At 25.6% G+C, this 22,053-nt stretch overlaps 1 protein-coding gene and 1 long non-coding RNA gene across 17 annotated transcripts in view; one reads left to right on the plus strand and one right to left on the minus strand.

Annotated features, from left to right (window-relative positions):
* Positions 1–1,135: 1,135 nt before the first annotated feature.
* On the minus strand, positions 1,136–2,116 carry LOC126548999 (uncharacterized). The gene is made up of 3 exons (XR_007603141.1): positions 1,993–2,116; positions 1,451–1,565; positions 1,136–1,373 (listed from the first exon to the last, which is right to left on the minus strand). It is a non-coding gene; the product is annotated as an uncharacterized LOC126548999 (long non-coding RNA).
* Positions 2,117–3,193: 1,077 nt separating this feature from the next.
* Positions 3,194–22,053, plus strand: part of LOC114128466 (uncharacterized) — a 274,228-nt gene continuing 255,368 nt past the window's right edge. For 11 of the 16 annotated variants that reach the window (XM_027992971.2, XM_027992972.2, XM_027992977.2 and 8 more), the window contains exon 1: positions 3,195–3,766. The gene's annotated coding sequence lies outside the window, so the exon portion shown is untranslated. Of the gene's footprint in view, positions 3,767–20,785; positions 20,903–22,053 lie in introns of all 16 variants that reach the window. The other 5 variants (XM_027992966.2, XM_027992969.2, XM_027992980.2 and 2 more) reach the window with 3 other exon arrangements.

Consider the following 22,053-nt stretch of genomic DNA (forward strand, 5'->3'; position numbering starts at 1 on the left):
AATTATTTTATAGTTAGAAATTCATAAACAATATTGTTTTTGTACATAAGATTTAAATATTTAATACAAGGTTGTTTACTTGTCTGTACGTTTTTCAACCTCTAAATATTATATAAAAAAAAATTCTAGTGGAAATTCATTTTTTATAAGCATTTCAAGTTTAAATGATCACTTGTAAAATAAGTATTTTTTCTCTAACAATCTTTGATATTTTATTGTTTAATGATAACAATTAATACATAAAATGTTTACCTTATGTTTTTGTTATCATTTCTATATTACTATAAACTTTTGAAGTTAACTCTTTTTGAGTTATTTATAGACAAGTAATTTTCAATATTTTTTTATTTTTTTTTATATCGATAAAAAAATTATTTACAGGGTAAAAATTCTTAAAAATTTAATACTACTTATAAATCAAATAAAATTCATTATATCTGCATACAAATATTAAAAATAACTGGTACAAGGTACCTTATCCAACCTTTAAAAGTTCAAATTTGGGCGAAATTATTACTTAAACATTAAATAATGATTGTTAATTATTTTAAATAATTTAAAAACATTCCTGGAAATTTAAAACTTTTACGTGTTTTATATTATAAATTTTACTATACGCAATAATTTTTTAAATAATTTTAAGATATTATTATGTATTATTAACTGTTTTAAGGTATTTAAAGAAAGATGTTATTTGTTTTTGACTTATATAAGTTGATATATTATTATTTATTTTTTCGAAAAGAAAATTTTTAAAATAATTTTAAAATTCTTAACATTGAAAATTTAAAAATAAAAATAGGAGTATAATTTAAAAGTAAGTGTAATATTAATATGAAAAATTCAAATATGTTTTCTAAAGTTCTATCCAAAAAACAGTCGGATTGTCAGTACAATTGATATGAGTCAGGTTTAGAATAGAAAACTCTATCGACATTTTATTTTTCCAAAACAGCGTATTTTGTTTAATTAATAAATATAAATATTAATATGTTTAATATAAAATAAAGTAAAAGAAATTTTTATATAATTAATTGTATATTAATTTTAAATATATATAATTGGATAATTATGCCTATTTTGAATCACCATGGTATACATATATCCTTTAAAAATATTTACTGAATTAGAAAAAGCATACGCTATACCGATGTAATAAAAAAAAGTAGTATGTGTATGTGTATATGTGCGGTTTTTAATAATGATAGCAATTTAGTGTGTGATTTTAAATCTTAAATGACAGTCAAATTAAACTTACCAATTGAAGCAATCAGAATTTCACCTTTTTTCCAAAAGGGATGAGAGTCGAATTTGGTATAGTGATACAGTAATAAGTAAAAGAAAAATACTGTTATTTCCTAGTGATAATTTTACTAGAATAGTATAAATGGTATCGCATTATATTTATAATTCTTATAATTTATTAGTCTAATGGGTGATCTGTACTCACGCCGTAGTGTTTTGTTTTGTTTCTCTTTACTGAATCGTATAATGAACGATTTGTTGTCAATTCCCAGGGTATAATTCTTACAAAATGTAGTCCTATATAGTATATACACTGCAATCTGAAAAAAAAACCAATTTGTTGAAAGCGTCATTTATAGTAATTCACTGGCACAGTGTAGTTTGTGTATACGTATTAATTCCATGCACTGGATACAATATTCAATGATAATATGACTCAAATTCAGTACCTATGTTAGCATATTTAACGCATAAATAATAAATGTAATATATAAAATGCAGATTGAAAATTGTCTTAAAATTATATTAAGACTATTTTGATTTTCAAAATATTGAAACAATGTTTGTCTCAAAGAAATCGTGAGAAAGGTGTTGGAATTATTTCATTAAAAAATACAAAAAGAAAAAAAGAGTGATCTAAAAATGATTAAGTGATCATAATATCCGTCTAGTGAACGTGATGGAAATTTTAAGGTATAGTATTATATTATTGCGACTTGCAAGTTTTTAAAATTTATATACTCTTACCAAAGGTCTAGTGTTCAAAAAAATATTCATGTGATATACGAGTAAATGCATAGAGCAAATTCGATTGTAAAAAACGTTGAATGACATAAAAGCCAACGTTGCCAACGCTTCACCACTAACTGACGGTTATAATTATGTGGTTGCTAACGTTTACTCCGCTATCTAGCAAAATGACTGATAGACAGAAATTCGCTGTTATCAAATATTAAAAAAATTTATCAGTTTGTCATTAGAAAATTCACTCGTTCATTGTAGGGTACGTAGGGTACTTCCTCTTTTCAATTTATCTAATAAAAACATGGTAATAATATTATAGCCCTGCATAATCAGCAGGTGAATGGAAAATTCTTTTCAGACATTTTTTATCACATAAAGAATTTTTTCGGTAGAATAATATATTTTCTAAGTAGGGCAATTGTTCTACATTCAACCAATATTGGCAGCATTAAAGGTTAGATTAGTCTACAGCAATAAGGTAGTGTACGAAGAGCTAGCGTATATGCTTATATTTTTCATACTTTTCGCTTTAAATAACACAAATCAGCGGCTCTGTCTGTGGTGATGGTATGGTATAATTTTCGGCTCCGGACACATAACATACATGTACAAAAATATAATTGTTAGGTACTTATATTCATTATAAAGAATATTTTGTACAGCTGAGTTATTGAATAATTATTTTTTTTAATATAATTTCTCTATAATCTTTATTAATATGAAATACATTGTAAATAAATTCATATAACAAAAAAAAAGGTTATTTGAAAAAAATCGGGAATTGGGAATTCGTGGCTTGAAAAAAATCTTTTATCGGATGTCGAAAAGTGTAAGAACTTCTGCTTTAAACTATATTATGAAATATTTCAGAACTCGATCTACGATTAACGGGTGGATGCGGTACGATAGAGTTTTTTTTGTCTCGTGAGATGGTCGAAACTCATCGGTCTCGTGGATCATTGCTGTCATTTATTTATTCACTTAAAAATTATAACGATAAACGTAAATATAGTTACCGACCGCGTACTTTACATTAACAACAATCTGACCAGCAGGTGCGTATTACACTCGCGGCGGGCGGCTATGTATACGCGTACGACGTCGCGAGACATCAACAAGTCTGGCGGCACAAGCGCACACGCGGCGGTGAAAACGCAGGTCTCCATGGTGACCACAGGCACACTAGGCGGACGGTAGCGGGCGGGCGACATCATTCGCGTACGGGCGGCACGTCGCGTCAGTCGTCGTGTACGTGTACGCGCGCGTGTTTGCCGCTTTACAAACTGCACCAGACCGGTCGCGGTGGTGCGCGCGTGTTGTTGGGTGCGCGTCAATCGTATACATAAACACACGCACTATACAGTTTCCATAGGTATACACCGAACACCCACCACCCCAATCACCCACTACCACCACCATCCCAATCATCACCACCACTTCTCATTCACACTACACACCCGTTATCACTGCCTTCGCCGACGCCACCACCACTACCCTCGACGATCGTGGTTTCCGCTACCGAATCGCCGCCGCACCACCTGATGGATCGGCGCCGGATCGTGTGATTTCCGCGGTACGACACACGACGACCGCGCGACGACACCGACACTGCATCGCTCGCGCATCGTTCTTTTCGCCGACACGACAAGCACCGACATTATTCTTGTCGTTGTCGTCGTAGTCGTCTTGCAATCATCGACTCAGTGTTCGCCACACTTGATCGCGGAAACCGCGTCCGGTTTGAATATCTTTTGGTTTGCGGTTGTCCCTCTGCAGGGTGAGTGTTAAAATGTTCACTGTTATAATATATAGTAATGGTTATGTTTTTCGTGGGCACACATGTACCCGGAGGGGGAGATTTTTTCGACAATTTTTTTTTTCGTGGCCATGGCGATTCGAATGCACGTGGCACAGCAAATAAGAAACGTAAAAACTACGATTTAGTCGTACGCATCGATTGCTCTTATGTATTTGTGTATGCGGCCGCAGAAGAAGCCAGCGGCGGCGCCGGAACTTAATGGGATGTATAGTGCGACGCGGACGTTGTGCGGTTAATAATCGTTATTGCACTAGCTTTCTTCGCATTAATAATTATTATAATAATGTTTCGCGGCGGATTTACTTCGTAGCGTGTAATTTTTTGTTTTTTTTTCCAGACACCGTTCAAAAACTGTGCATGTGCTCTTGTGTGTGTATGTGTGTGTGTGTGTGTGTGTGGACGCTATTTTCACCGCTACACGCGACGCCCGCCGGATAGCAGGGTCAACGTGCATCACGCCGCGCTACATTATTATAAAAATAAAATCGCGGGACGTCACGCGCGTCAACGCCGCCAAAACTCCGTCGTGACAGACGACGAGGCGGATGCTGGGCATACTCATATATACATAGTACATACACACAATATTATTATATAGGTAGTGATCGTTGTTAGTTTTGCGTAAAATCGTCCAAGTTCGTTCTAAACGCGTCTGATCTACAGGATGATTTGCTACGCATGCTCACCCCCATTTCTACTTTAATAAACTTAAAAAAAATTCTGAGTTTAGAGCGGTGTTCAAATATAATTAAAAATTATATTTTTATACAGGGCGTAACCCGTCTATTTGACAAATGTAATAATGTCAAATATATGAGTTACACCCTGTATACTTAGTTTTTTTATGCCATTTAAAAATTGTTCTATGGTGCAAACAAAATTTTTTTAAACGAGAATCACCATTCCCCCCAAATATTGTTCATTGAATGACTTTGACGTGTTGAAAATCTGGAAGCTATTTGAACATTTTAGTAATTAATATTAATCTATCGATATTTCACAATTTGTAAATTTTGTTCGAATATAATAAATACTATTTATAATATTATACCCATTTTAGATTTTTAAAACTTTAGTTTATATGATTTAATATAATAGTAACAACTCTTTCAAATTTTAATAATAATACATCAACATTTTAAAAAAGATTATCTGATTTTAATTTTACTGGGAAAAGGGTGATTCTTATTAAAAAGAGAATAACGTAGTAAAGCCATAGTATGATTTTTAAATGGTATAACAAAGATAGGTAAGTATTTTGAAATAAGGGTTTTACTTAATTATACCTAAAAATTCCAAAAATCAGAATTTGAATAATTCATTATTAAAAGACAACACGGAGGTGAGCATGCTTGTACAGCAATCCTGTACACGAGTTCACTGAATAATCTGTTACATCGTTACTAATATTTTTAACGTCTTCTCTCAGCGATTTTCAATCAGTGTACTGCGAGAGCTGGATTTATTTAGAATTGTTATAGCTTTCTGGAAGTAACAGTAAATTGTAATTTATGGGTGTTGATTAAATAAGCGTGTTCAGACTTTGGTGGCCGAAGGGGCACAACAAATTTTTAAACTATGGGACCTATTTTTTTTTTAGACATGAAGAAACATTCATTTTTTATGTTATAAAATTCACTACGTTAGGAATGTTTTTTATTATAAATGCGTAACTAAAAAATTACAGTTAATCAAAATCTATAAGTATTGCAGGGTACACATCACACGACTTTTTTTTTATCTTAGCATGATTTTGTTGGAGGTCCTCAGATTAGAGGTATGGAGGTACAGTCTGGCGGGGGGCCAGTGCCCACCTGGCTCCTATCGTAAACACGCCTATGGTTGATAAACTTTGTATAAATATCCTAGCGCGTTATGATTCTAATAATACTTATTATCTTTTATCACAAGATATTAACGAGATAAATTGGATTGTCTATTGAATATTTTATTTTAAGTTTTAAGGGTACGATAAATTTATACTGTCTTTGTATTCTGTGAAATCCATATGAAGTGGCGTAGCCAGGAATTACCCGAGGGGGGGGGGGGTTAATGACTTTTTTTTTGCTCACCTCTAAAATATATTGTCCAGGAGCGACAAAATGCGCTAAAATATACTGAGTTGTACGCTAATTGAATAATACATTTTATACATAAGTATAAAAATTAACAAAACTATATACATTATAATAACATTTTTTTTAAGGCCAAGAGGGGGGGGATTTGAACAATTGACCCCCCCTGGCTACGCCACTGTCCATATGGTTAGGTCATCATTATCATAGCGCATACAAATAGTTGAAAAATATATTCATTTACTTTATCGAAAGTTTAGGCCATTATTATTAATAACTAATGCAATCATTCTACCTAATAATACTTTTCAATGTGAAAAAAAAAATTTTTAAGATTGTTCATATGGTCATACTAATACATTTTACCTAATAGAATAATACCATGTTTAGTATTTACTTGTATTTTAAATTGCATATCAGTTGTTAGTAAAAAACTATCAACATTATAATACCTTACTATATTCCAATATTATACCCTAGTAAAATTGAATGTTATACGTTGGTTAGATTAAAGTGTGTCGTGAAAATTTGGTGAAAAATAAAATGTGTGTTTTTTTAGAAAGGTTGAAAACCACTTCTGGTTTACCTTTACATCGTCATACTTCCATTGGAACGGAAAACACTTTAACAGTCATTAATAAAAGTTGACAACAATATAAAAAAAAAAAAAAAAAAATGTTTATTTTAAATTATATAATAATAATTATTTAATATATAATTAATAATAATAATGTTTAAACTTTTAAACTAACTCATGTTTTAAAATCGTTGCTAATAAGTGTCATATTATTATTATACACATAAAACAATCATAATTTTTATCTGTTTAATTTTTAAAATTATAATTTAGCTTTATCATGGGTTTTCCGTTAAATACATGTTTTTGTCGTACTTATGGACTTTAAAGTTTCATCGCGTATTTAAGATAGTAAATTGGATCAAAAGCTTTAACTCCACAATGTCTCTTTAGTAAGTAACAGAAAATATAATAGAGTTAACGAGTTCCTTTTATAATCATGTTTAATACAATTACTTGAATTGTTGATTAATTAAATTAATAATCCAAAGTCTTCGAAACAAATAAATTTTAACAACCGTTTGTCAAAAATAAAAAAAAAGATAACAACGTATATTTTTAAATTTATTATGTAGGTATATATTATATGATTTACATGTAATGTATAATGTATATATTAATATTTCATAATTTTATAATACATTCTATACATTTTAATAAGATTTCGTAATTTTAAATTTAATATAAGTATAAAAAGTTGGAATTTTTATAAATAAAGAAAAATGGCCAATGGGTATTTAAATTTTTCTACAAGAGGAGAGATTTTTAAGTATATCATACTGAACGTCACAATTTGATTTTTCTTTGTAAAAATAAATGATAATACCATATTTTCACTGTAAAAGTACTTATTTTATTAATAAATTAAATTTTTTTTTTAAATATTTGTTGATGATTAAACTGTTGTTGGCATCCCTTACTACTGATATTTTAGAATCATATAGCGTTTATTTTATTTCATTTAGTAATCTGCTTTAGTTTGGGTCAATATTTCAACATTTATCTGTGCTATCTTTTTTGTCACTCTTCGTAGTTTTGTTTTTCGTAGAATCTGCTCAATGCACTTGATTGTTGCCCTTTTTTTGGTTTCTTATATATTTTTTCTTGTTTCATGGTTTTAATTGTGTCACGTGTTAAACATGTCTATCAGTCGGGTAGCTCTAGTAAGGGCTATTTTTACTAATTAAGCCAGGATATCTTACGACGTTCGGTTGCCTGGTTGATGCTGTTTAGTTTCGTGTTGTAGGTATTTACAAATATATATGCCCAATTATGTCGACAGTACTGCCGATAATATCGTAAAAATTCAGAATTGTATAGCTTTTTGAATTTTTATTTGGTCTTGATCGGTGCTTTATACTATGGTTTAAACTTGAATGGAGTTTAAATTTGGTTAGTATAGTTATATTGTCAGCGACGTAATTAGGATTATATAATGACTCTAAAAAAGGTTAATTTTCAAATTTTCCTTTAATTTTATACTATAAAATCTAGCCACTGACATCATAAATTTCAATATTATATCTATCAATGTGCGTTTTTTATGGAAAAACATAATATAAATACCTACATATTTTTAATTAATCAAAAATGATTGCTAAACACTTAAAATATTATAATATAAGTATCTAACCATTTGTATTAAAAAAAAAAAAAAAATAATAATAATAATATATTATGGTGTCATAAATGTTCTATACTGTTTTTGAAAATATTATTATGATAGGGTTAAAAAATTATAACGATTCATAAATAAATATATATAACAATAAAAATAATAACATTAAATGTCTGTTGGTGTAAACTATAAATCGTTGTTGAACTATGTGAGCAATCACATATTTATTTATTGCAAGGTAACAGTTGTTAACCTGTTGATTCACCACTGTTTTTGTATTCTGAAATTATTATTAATATTTTCATTGTCAAAATAATATTTTAAATTTGTTATTTATATTTATGTTTATGTGTTACTTGACTGCAATGATAAATAAATGTATCTGAATTTGTATACTTATTATTTTTAATTATTTCGATAGTAATTTGTAAGTGAAGCAAATTATATTTTTACATTTTATAGTGTATTCAATTTTTTTTTACGACAGAAACAGAAATCGTTCTGTTAATTAGTTGATAAAAAAATAAAAAATAATGCTATAATATTAGATACAATGCATTAATCTATATATTCTTTATTTCAGTGTTTTTTAAATTTTTTTATTCGTGGAACTCTTTTTTGTGTCCACTTTTATCGGGGAACCCCTATTTTTTTTTTAAAAAAAATTTTAACTATTTTTATTTAGTTTTCAACAATAAGTTCGATATTTATAGAACCCCCTACTCTGATTCAATAGTTTTAATGCATAAAACATTTTTCACCGCCAACCACTCTTAATTTTTAGTTAAATTTTTTAAAGTAATTTTCTTGAAAATTTTGAAAAAAGCGCTCAAGTTTCGTGAAACCCTAGAGTGATTTTCGCGGAACACTGCTCTATTTATACAAAATATGAATTTGTATTGTGTCTTGTTTTATAATTACTATATTCAGTTTTTAATAGACCAAATATTTAAATACATTTTTAGTAAATGTTAAGAGTTTACATACTACGAATTAGTATTCGTGTAATATTAAGTTTAGTATTATTAAGCAGCTTATTATGTTTTCCATCTATACAACGAATAGGACTACACAAGTATCTTATTACAAAGTACATTATCCAGCCTTTAAAAGATCTATTTTTAATTTGTTGAACGATATATTTTTTAAGACTTCTGTTTGAGTTATACAGTAAAAGTTACCAATTTTGAAGTGCTAAGTTTAAAATTGTAGCACAAGTGTATTGAGAAAAAAAAAAACAAACAATTTTGATTATAGAATTAAAATAAAACAATTGAATTTATATTTTTGATATGCATCTAATTGTCTATCCCAGAAGGAATTATGTAGCACACTTTTGTTTATCAAAAAATGTTACTGAATTTTTACATCAAAATAATAAATAAGATACAATATAAATGTATTGTGATTTGTTTATAGGGCTGATCTGGGCTTAGAAAAGCTTAGTGCTCTACATTGTTGTATAAATGCTGAATTAAAACCGGCAACATTGGTAAAAATATAAATAAAATTACACATTAGTATCTCTGCTCGCTTACGTACAAACAAACCAGTAAATTTAAAATTTAAATACAGTTGTTTTAGTAAATTAATGTTTTAACGTAAAATATATTTTTGATGAAAATTGGAAGCTTATAATTATTACATTTTGCTTAATTTATTTTTTGTTAAAAATAAGTTATTTTTAAAATAGTTTTATAAATATTTATGATAATGTTTTGTTTTGCAGAAAACTAGAATCTCAAAATATTATTGATTTACAATTATATATTGCATATAAAATGATAACTTTTGAGATACCTACTATTGGTTTAAATAAAAAATGTATGTATTATGTTTGAATTAGGTGCTATATAGTATATAATTATATATACCTACAATTTATATAAATATAAAAAAAATAATAATAAACCTAAGCTTAATTTTATTTTTAAAATGATTTTTCTTCAGTTTAAATAATAGCGTAGTATTTTTTTACACATAATAATGCATATCGTATACTAGTGAAAAAAAATGAGAATTATTATTAAATTATTCTGAAGTAAAATCGGAAATTATGGAAGCATTACTCAAAGGAAATGAATATTAACATTTAAATATTCGAGAGATATAATAAATGTCATTATTTGTGCAATTTACGTGTAACAAATGACTACATTAAACAAATTTAAACTCTAAATTTGTAAAATGTTTGAATGTAAGTATTATTTATTCGAAGTAGGTATTTTGATACTATGAAAATTATATAGATATTTTATTGGCTAGTTTATAATCAACTTTATTATTCAAAAAACTAGAAAGATAGTATTTATATATACATTTATAATTTTAAAAGTGTTTATTTAGAGTCATAAATAACTTAGTATTCATAAAATTATACATCACGAATGATATGATTTAGTAATTAACCATAATATCTTATATTTTTAATTTTGTAACCTTTGAAAACTATTTTCATTGAATTTTAAATTTTAAGTGTAATATTTATAATATAATTGCATTTAAAATATATACAGTTAAGAAACTTAAATAATTTCGAGTATGTTGGATATTCTTATAAATAGTATTAATGATTGTTAAGTGGGTTTTGAACAATTTAGATTGAAAGTTATTTCCTTTTCACGGGGTATTGATGAGTAATGGCCGCATGTTCATATGGAGTTAATGAAAGTTACATTTTTTTTTTTTTGAGATATCTGGTGAGAATGACCTTGCATTTGGTGCTCCTAATTTAATATTAACTATGACATTTTTATTATTTAAGATTTAATTTTTTTATGATTTAATTACAATAAAAAAAAAAAAAATAAAAAATATGTATTATTTATGAATAAGAGTTTAGTACTTTTCTTTATTGAAGTGGACACTTGGACAGTGGTTATCAAAATGCACACATCTTCAATATTAAAATTATTTATAGTTAGGTAGTATTTAAATAAAGTTTGAAGTGTTGGTAGTGTTAGTTCATCAGTTAATATTTATTGTATTTATTAAAATATATAGATGACTAATTCAATATGTTTGTGTCCATTTTTGTCGTTTACAGGTATTTGAAGTAAACAAAAAGCCAAAAGCTTAAGCTTTACAACAATTTTTGTACATTTTAATATATAGTCAATACTTTCAGATTCAATTTCAAAAGATCAGTTTATTTAATTACATGTATTTTTTTTTCATTCACGACATAATTACATTTTATTTAAAAGAAATCCATTCCACATTTTAAAAAAAGCTTTCATAATTAACAATTTTTGACCTAATTTAAATTATTAAAAAAAGATAATAACAGGGCAAAGCAGCTTCCATAAATTAATTGCGTAACCCTCACTGTAATAATTTGTTAAAAAAGTGCTTAAGAGACTACAAGATTTTTATAATTTATTTAGTTAAAAATGTAAAAAATAATTTGTACAATTTATTCATTCGAAAGACGTATATTATGTCATTTAATTTAAAATGTTTGTTGCAATTTTACAAATAAATATAATATTTATTTTGCTTATGTAATAAAATGTAAGTTACGTCAAACTTTTAATTAATATATTTAATAGCTATTTAAAATCAAACAGAATATTTGAATATATGACCAATAAGGTAACATTCAAAAAAATTTATGATAAAAATATACGATATACTTAACACTGTTAAATAGATAATATGTCAGAAAAAAAATAAAAATTTAAGTATTTATCAAATATAAGTAGGTATATAATTGTTGTCAAAGCATAATTAAAAAAATATAGTACTAAAATAAAGTAATTACCTACATACAATTTACTTTCATATTTTGTACATCGATTAATTGTCTGAAAATAATTTAACATGTTTTAAGTGTATGAACAGTCGTAATGAACATTTTTGGATTAAATTTATGTAATTAGAATATTAGATTATTAAGTTGAATGTCTATAAATTCATAGAAGTAAATTAAATGAACATAAATAATATTGTATTTATAGAATTTTTATCAGGTACATTTTGTCGTTTATTTAATTAATTTTATTATTTACCCTAAATTTATATGTGACCCATATTTATAATCAAAAATGATGATTAAAATTGATATTTAATACATCATTATGCTATATAATATACTGGTATCATATTATAAGAGGGGGGTTATTTAATTTTACGGTTCTATAGTATATAAAACTTGGATCATATACAGCATTTGATGAATTTGACTACGTTTCATTGAGAATCTAAGAACAATATACCATATAAAATAATAAAAATATTTTATCCGTGCATATATGAACATGATTAATGATAATTTTATTAGATTTTTTGATAAGAATTCGCTGTAATAAAAATATATATATTTTACAACTATCACTTTTTTATTCACTTATTTTATGTGACCAACACATAATCGAGATTTACCTTAATTACTATTCAAACACAGAGATGACTCTATTTATATTAATTATTGTGAAATTAATCTATTGTATTTGACAGTAATATTACCTTCTTAAAAATATATTTTTATTTCGTTTTCGATGGACCGTGTACGTCTTAATAATCCGAAATTAATAATTTTTCCGAGTGTGGTTTATTTCATGATCCTAGCTGTGGATAATATTCTCGTGAATATCCAAACTTTTGTACACAATAAAGCTGTGCGTATATTATAATATTTCGTATCTAGGACGGCAGTCCAAACCGTTGTGGTGGAAAAGGTCGTCAATCTGGCCGACAATCAAATAATGATTGTCTACTATACAAGCAGCCTGGCCATTACGCGTAGGCCCGTTACACACTTTGCCTTCGCATCTTATGTCACACACCTCAGCCCTCAGCAACGTTATGGACTGGCGCCCAAAAATGCTAAGCAAATTATCATATTTGCGCAATTGAATACAATTGCTATACATTTTATAATATGTTTTATATGTTCTCGTTTTTATTTTTAGAAGAACTCTGCCGCATGTATACGATAATAGTATGATATATGCTGATGTATACATTTGAGTACCTACTGTTGGTTAATAAAACAATAATGTTGTTTTAGCCTCCATGCAATCACAGTCTCATGCTTGCGGAAGTCTTAACCAAGACGCCCGATAAAGTGTCGTTAATGTTTTATGAGTATCATGGTGACTGATGCGTATACTGCAGTATATAGTAGTGAAAAATTATTAAGCTCGTGTTTGAATTGCTCGAACGAATGACGAATTAAACGAGGACAATTTAAAAATAAATTTCTATTAATATTCTATTTCAGCTTGCCCCATTAAATTGGAGGTATTCCTATACAGGCTGTTGTATCTAAGTTATAAAATATAACGAATCACGCTTTGAGGCCGTATTTGCATTAGAGTATATGTTATAACCTCTTAGACCTCGGGATATTATCTGGTACAACCTTTAATAGTAATAAGCAGAAATTTTATTTAAATTTAAATTAATTTGTTTTTTATTAAATGGTTGTTACAAAACTATAATATTTCATAACACAGCTATAGAATTTAATACCAATGGATGAATGAAACCAATACCGAATATAAAGCAACTGCTACTGCTCGATAAAATAGTAATTAACATTAAATAAACTATTTAGCAGTAAAACGGTCGTTCAGAGCTGACATAATAGTTGTGTTGCATTATTTTTTTCAAAGACTATAATAATTGAAATAGATATTGAAAAAATAAATTTAAATACAAGTAACATTAAAAATCTATATATTATGTCAGTGTGGTATAGTGTTTCCGTAACTTTTTGACTCTATAGACTACTTGGTAAACTTTCATCGATAGAGATCTACTTCGATTTTAAGGAGCAGTTTATTTATTTATATAGGTACTTAGGTTAGGTTAGGTTATTTTTTTTTTACAGAATTTAAATTTTAGAATACATAAAATTTATACAATTTCTGATGAAAATGTTTATTATTTTTGCTTTAAAGTTTATTGTTTATAAACTTATTTTAAATGTCTACATCATAAGTAAGTATTATGCATTATTTGTTATGCGTTTATGCATAATTTATTATAGCTAATGATAATCTAATGTTATTTTTGAGTTAGACATTTCCTATACAAATTTTATTTCAATAAGTATTATTTCTCAAGTTATAAAATGAATGTTGTCACTCGATCATTAGTTTTTTTCAATACCTTACTGTACTTAATAAGAAGAGTTAATCACAATAATTTTCATTTTTAACTAATACACGATTTACTTATATATAATAAATAAATTTATTAACATTACAATTTAAGTTAATTTTATATAATCTAAAGCCATATTGTATGTAATATTCTTATCAACCTTACTATTACGTAGAAAGTCATGCAAAAAGATTATTTAAATTATTTTGGATTCTAGATTTGTTTTTAAAGTTAAGATGAAGCAGGGATACTCCCAATATTTGGCTATTTTAGTTATTTAACCTCTAAATACTTAAGTTATAATTAATTAACTATAAATTTGAAATACAATTAATATACACTAAAATATTAAGAAAAATAATCATTTTTAGTAAATGAAAATTTTCACGCTTTTGTTCAAAAACAGTAAGTAACCTAAAAAATTACAATGATGAAAATAGCAAATATATCATTTTATATCTTATTATATATTCCGATTATACATAATATATATAACATTTTTTTTTCAAAATATTAATAGTTTTTATAATAATTAGTTAACAAATAAATCACCCTTTATTAAATTTCTAATTATTTTTAAATATGATTATATAAGCTATAAAAATCAAAATAAAATAAAATAATACATATTCATGTTATATTTAATGGAGTTTAATAGAAATTGAGAACAAAAATCAGCGAGTGTAATATAAATAACTATGAATTATCTTATAATATAGAAATTTAAAATCATAATATCCGCATAGTAATCAATAATTTGTTTTGTCTGATCTTTGATAGTGTAAAGTTACGTTCCCAAAATGTATTTTAAGTAACAAACACATTTGAAGTCTTTAATTTCCTGTTTTGATAGTAGGAACTGTGGATTTTTCATCACTTGTAATCCTGTTTTCATGAACGGCCGTTGACTTATTATCTAGTTATATTGATTTGTAATTTGCTGTATTTAGAGTTGTCTATTATTGAGCTTTTTTCAATGTTGTGAGTTATCAGATTGAACAATTAAAACAGTCAAATGTAACGAAATAAGATATTATGATAATATTAAAAAGATCGAAAGTAAATTGTTTATATTATGTATATAATATTGTTCAGGCCTGTATAATTATCAGCGTTCTTATTGAAATTTGTTCACGATAAATACATAAAACAGATAGTTGTATATGTATTATTGTACTATAATATGTATTGATTATAAAAGTATTGTTGAGAAGACATTTAGTTGCATCATGCAAAGTTAGTACTTACTTTGTTGGAAGCTTCTACTAGATATTAGGAAATGTATACTAAAAGGTTAAAAAAAAATTATTGTGATAAATTATTTATAACTTCTTTAATAGATTAAGAAATCATAAAAATGTAATAGAAATTATTAACTAATTTATTATTAGTTACTTATTTTAACGAGAAAAAGAAAATGTATGATTAATCTTGTTCTATTACATGAGTAGCTTCGTTATTTTATCAAACTAAGCTGAGTTTACTTCATTAGAAGTAATATAATGTATTCGTACAAAATAGTCAGTTTCAATTTGTAAAACTAATACGGATTAGATAATACTTATATAGTACCTACAAAGTTTATTTCAATGGTGTGTAAACTGTAAAGCAACTAATTTAATTAAGCAAAGTAATTTACTTATGTAGATTATTTAATATTGTGTTTTAACCTTGTTAAAATTAAATATAAAATTGTATACGGAAAAATATTATTACACTGGTTTGTGCACTGTATCTAAATAAATAAAGCAATAAAGCAAATAATAAATTAGCGTGTAATAGCATTGTTAAATTATGAAATTTATTTTCATAGGTTTTTTAAATTCAAATTATTTCAATCGTTTCCTAGAGGAATTTATTGGTATTAATCACAATATATATTTTGTATAATATATATATATATATATATATATTAGATTTTTATGTATGATATTATTTATGAAGATTCAAAGATTAGGGTGAAATATTATAATCTCAAAAATAAAAATAAAAATGTATAAGCTGAATAACTATTTATTTATTTGTATATAATATGGGTATATAGCTTGATCTAAACATGCATTAATACCGTTAATGATAAATGTGTCAAATTTTTGTTTTAATTAGGTAGTTTGATTTAAAGAGTCCTATGACAATAATATTAAATTAATTATTGTTTTGTTTAAATTAAAAATAATAAATTTTTATATTTTCTATGGATGGTTTTTTAACATGATTTGGGTTATACTGTTAATAATTATTTAGAATATATTTTTAAGTATAATATTTTTCTGATCACATACGTGATACATATTAATAATATTAACCTCAAAAATGCATTAATAAAATAAATGACTTTAACTTACTATAAACTAATGGAGATATTAACAAACTATCGTTATCGTTATCTAATACATGATATATTCAGAAAGAATTATTTAGATCCTAAGAGAAATAGCTATATAAATTGTTAATTCATACTAAAAACTATTTTAATAATTAAAGACAAATATTATTGTCTATTATTGAATCAATAATTGAGTATGGTACTTCAAAAATCTCAACTGCTTGAATTTGTCAAACTTTTCTAATACCAAACGTAATATTTGTGAGAAAGATTTTTTTTTTAAATAAAATATTCTTTCCTATAAAATATTATTATTGTTGTATAGTGAGTAGGTACTAATAAAACAGTTTAGTTTACAAAAGTTTTTTTTGTTTCATTTTATTTTTGATAAATTTACTATAGGTTATTTTTCGTACAAATATGATATATTAATAACAGTTATCCATTCATATAAATTGTATACATTCAGGACCTTACTCAGTTTGCTCTGTGTATAATGAATTAAATACACATTATAAATTGTAATATAAACAATAAAATACATTTTCACTTAACTTGACTAAATATTTACCACTTTCGTTTAATCAGATATTTTATTATAATTTTGAATACAAATAACAGTTAACCGTTTTACATTACACCTACGTCCAATAAATGCTTTTAACATAAAAAAAAAAAAATGAAAAGTTGAAGCTGTAGTGAGTATAATATAATAATAATGATATATAATGATGTTTATATTTATATCTGTGTAATATAATTAGTGTATGGATTTTAATTATATTAATTGATTAATTACAACTATAATGGGAAAATATTGAAATAATAAAATAACAAATAAATCTTACCATTAAACATTTAGATTTTCAATAAATTATATCAATTAATTGACAATTGGTAAAATTATGGTGTAAAATATACTATAATTATTTAATATTATAAATTAATTAATGTTTAAATTTATATCTAAATTAAACTACAAGCATCAATATAAATTTAGATTAACCTTAGTCGGGGAAAACCATTAAACTCATTACCATTCATTGGTTAGAAAATATAAAAAAAAAATATATTTTTTTACAATGTTAATATTAATTAATATTGTTGTTAAAATACAATGTGCTAAGTTTCTGTGAAACTTGTAATAACAATTTTTTTAAATTAATTATTTGATAGATATTAAGCCCTTGTTTGACCTACTAAAAGTTAAGAATACCTCATGTGTGATATGATATGTATAAAAGCTAAAATTAATATTTTATTTTGCTGTATAAGCAGAAAATAAAACATTAAAAAGTAAGACTATTCAATCTAGGAAGATAGTAAGCACTTGAAAAATCAAACGTTTACCTCTATACAAAGAAACTCAAGATAAAATGTGTATAATTTATAATTACACTTTACTTAAAAGTACTTAAGCCTTTTTCATCTTAGAAATCAAAAAAAGATTGCTGATTTAGCAATTATAGAGAATGCCTTTGTGTGCATGCCAGTCTAGTGTGATGTATTTCAACACTAAGCAATGAATTGAAATAAAAATAATATTTTTGTTTATAATTAAATTATATTAATAATATTAATTTTTGAAGACTAAAATTTTACAGTAACATGAAATTTTTTCTGGAATTTTAAATCAAAATAAAATATAGTAAATTAAACAATTTTCAAAGATTAACAGTAGCTATAAGTGATCAAAATTAAAGACTAGATTTGATTCATATCCATTTACGTCATTTCATATTTAAATTTGTATAGAAGTATTATTCATGTACCTATTTATAAAATGTTTGGCCAGGTACAATATTATTAATTTGCTAATTTGGTAACTTCAGGTCTAGGACAATCAGACAATCGGATTTTGATTTATATATAAGATTTAATGCGCAAGTTTGTCTTAAAAATAATGTATTTTTTTCAGTTTAAAAGACTGTTAACTCATCTTAGCCAATAAAATCATAAAAATACTTACGTATAGAAATAATTCTTTATCCACATATGATTATACTTATATACTGCATACATTTTACTCGTAACAATAGAACTATCAAAATTGCATTGAATGAAAATATGTATAGAACTGTTAACTGGAATACTCGTATCCAAAGTTGCTGACGTTCAAGATTTGTTCAAGATCTTTTGGAGTGTCATTCGAACTATTTAAAATTAGTTGTAACAATAATAAAAGTTCTGAATATTTAAACTTTTGTTTGGTTTTTGGATAATCACTAAAGGAAACTGATTATACTATATAATTATGTCAATATATACATACGAAAAAATATTTTAAATTTATAAAGTATTTTAAGTATACTTTGGATACTTTGATATTTTTACTTAAATTATTTATTTGTATTAAAATAAATAACTTTTAAACGTTCGACAAATCTTTATTAAACATATTAATATTGCCAACTTTAAAAGTTTATAACAAACCATCGATATATCATTTGTTCAATGACACGTTATACTTTCATGATTCTTAATACCATGGAAGCATTATGATGGTCTTGGAATTATGTTTTTTCTCTGATAACTTTGTTTTCAGTCATTAGTAAAGTTAAGTTCTTGAAAAGTTTTATTTATTTATTTTGTCAGTATACAAGAATTGTATTTTAGGATTCTTAAACATTATTTAGTTTGGCGTATTTTAACGTTACTATAAGATACCATCATATTTATTTCAAGTTGATAATATGAAAAATTTAACTCTTAACGTTTTGACCTACAAAACAGTATTGTAAAACACAATACAATTTTATTTGAATGATATATGTAGCTGGAAAAATTGGATATAGTGAAATGAATCAAAAATTGTTTTTTTTATGTATAAACGAGTAAAAACATAACTCCTATTCATAATATACAAAAAATAACAATTACTGTGATCTGAATATGTTTATAATTTCAACGTTTATCATTAATCATGTTTGATTTTCGATTTTCATCATGAATAAAACTATATTTATATCAATTTATGTTTGCTTCAAAGAATTGTTGGTAAAATGACAATTGTTTAGAATAAATTGTATGAGAGCGTTCAGTATACAATAATATTAGATTTCTCTTTAATTTAATTTTGAAGGAGGACTACAATGAGTATCTAATCCTGTGTTGTTTTTGACAGTTGCTACTTACAAGAGTAAGACCTGGTCTAGTCTGAACAGATGGACACTGTCAAGTTAAATTTATCAGATATCGTAGTACAATATTTTATGAGAGTTATATTTAAAAAAAAATAAAACTGGAAAAATTTATTCAATTCATGAAGTTATTATTACTTTTTTGGGCCAAATTTAAGTATATAATAAATCGATCGACAAAATTTCCTATCGATTTTAAGACTGCCGCTGAAACATGTTTTTGAAGTATTTTTCACATTATTTCTTGTGTATGGATAATTTAAATATTTCGTATTTGTCATCAAAATTTTAACGAAAATAGTCATTTCTCGATTTCCAAAGCTATTGAAAATAATTTACTTAGTGGTGGTTTTGTTTTTATGTAAAATATTCATCAAGATAGCTGAACATTGAAATTATATTTCTACAATCATATTCCAACAAGAAAAATATTTAAAATTATATATTTAAAATTATTATTTTTGACAGCATTGACCTGTGATGTCAAGTTTATCTAATACGAGTATATATGCGAAAATTTTGGATTGTGTAGATAAGTAGTGAAAGTAGTGACATGGCAAACAAGTTCTATATTGTTAACCACGAAGTTGTAGTATACACTTTTGACCTGCAATTTGGTATGGAAAATGAGTGAACTGTTATGATTTCAGTCATAAATGTACTAATATCTTTCAGTTTGTATCTCTTTTTGGTTATGTTTCAGAAAAATTCCTGATTTATTCAGGTATTCTTCAATGTGGGCCTTTATAACCGTCATTATTCAAAATTTTAATGAACTCTTGGTGCTCAGTTGTTCATTATTATATTTACTTGTTTGCTGATGATGTTAAATTATTTTTTTGTGTAAAATTTATTTTAGTTTATTACCAATTGTAAAGAATACTAAATTTATTAGTAGTTTGGTACAATACTGCTAGCCTTGATCTATCCGTTAAATAATGCAAAGTAATGTTACTTAATTTAATTAAACATCACTAAAGTGCATTATTCCCAAGCGATTTTTTATTCTAATTGGACTGTAATTTGTTCAGTTGAGTTCATTAATTTTCTGATGGTAATCGATGTTTTTCTTTGTATGAGTAGAACCGTGCTCGAGTGGCTGGTTTTGTAATAAAATCTTGTATTTATAGGTATGGTCTTGTCAGTAACGCGGTGACGCCTAGTGGCACCCGGCAAAGATCCAGCGTCATATAGGAAGACCCAGGTAACTTGGAGGAAAACTCAATGTCAATAGGAAGTTTTTAGAGGTGGGATGCTGAGTTAGTTATGTCTATGAATGTTATTTTATTATTTAACTATTCTAATTTATCGCTCAAAAAAATAAATAATGAAATATTAAAAAATTTAATGCCAATAATTTATATTATAAAATAGTGTAGCACAGGATCAATAATAAAAAAATAATAAATAATTTATCTTAAAAGTGTTAATTACTATCTAGTTATTATTGAATAGGTAAATAATTTAAATATAAAATATTCCAAGTACATATTTATTTCATTATGTTGACGCAAAAATAAACTTTTTATTTTTAAATAATGGATTATAATTTATAACCTTAAATATTTATATTCGTGATTTAGGAGTGGTATTATCAGACTATCTAAGCTTCAGTGAGAATATTAAATTAATTATTTTAGAGTCATTCACATATTAGTAAAAAGCGGTTCCAACTTTAACAACCCTAATTATCTAATTATTCTATATGTATATTATATCCAATAAAATCTTAATTTGAATTTTTTTCGGATATTTAGAGCTCGATATGGGTTGGACTAAAAATAAACTAGAAATAATGCAAAGAAGTTATAGTTAATATGATTGGATATAAAATTGGTATGGAAGGTAAGACAGTTGAGGACGTCTAAACGCTTATATATGGATGTATCATTTATTCATAAATTGTTAAATAATAAAATTGACTGTTCAGAACTAATAGAATACATATATTTTAAAATACCAGTGAAAAATATCAGTCATTCATAATTAATAATTATTTCTTATTAATTTGGGTAAAATTATTTTGTTAAGTACTAAATCGTATGTTAATGTTTTGTAATAACATCTTTAATATTGATTTTTTCCACAGTTATGTTACCAAATTAAAAATAGGTACCTATAAAATATGAATTTAATATTGTATATTTATCTATATTCCACTAATCTATAACTAACTTTTTAATTTATATCTCAGTTTGCTAATTATTAAATTGTAGATGTGTGTAAGCTACTATTCTAACAATTTTATCTTATATTTGTGTTTAAATAAATATGTAAATATATATTCGAATAATTTAATGATTCTACTAAATTTTAAAGATAAGTTAAGATAGTTATTCAAATAATTTTTGGTTAATATTTGATTATAATTAAAACTAGTTACTATTAATATTATTAC

The sequence above is a fragment of the Aphis gossypii genome, chromosome 1 (genome assembly GCF_020184175.1).
Source record: "Aphis gossypii isolate Hap1 chromosome 1, ASM2018417v2, whole genome shotgun sequence".
Taxonomy (NCBI): Eukaryota; Metazoa; Arthropoda; class Insecta; order Hemiptera; family Aphididae; genus Aphis; species Aphis gossypii.